This window comes from Bison bison, unplaced genomic scaffold, assembly GCF_000754665.1.
Source record: "Bison bison bison isolate TAMUID 2011002044 unplaced genomic scaffold, Bison_UMD1.0 scf7180017864066, whole genome shotgun sequence".
In the NCBI taxonomy this organism is placed as follows: Eukaryota; Metazoa; Chordata; class Mammalia; order Artiodactyla; family Bovidae; genus Bison; species Bison bison.
The window spans coordinates 1,592,155-1,592,402 of NW_011494638.1; positions in this window are offsets into that span (position 1 = coordinate 1,592,155).

Genomic DNA, 248 nt, shown 5'->3' on the forward strand with positions numbered 1-248 from the left:
AAGAAACACAAGCTGGAATCAAGATTGCCGGGAGAAATATCAATAACCTCAGATATGCAGATAACATCACCTTTATGGCAGAAAGTGAAGAGGAACTTAAAAGCCTCTTGATGAAAGTGAAAATGGAGAGTGAAAAAGTTGGCTTAAAGCTCAACATTCAGAAAACGAAGATCATGGCATCCGGTCCCATCACTTCATGGGAGATAGATGGGGAAACAGTGGAAACAGTGTCAGACTCTATTTTGGGG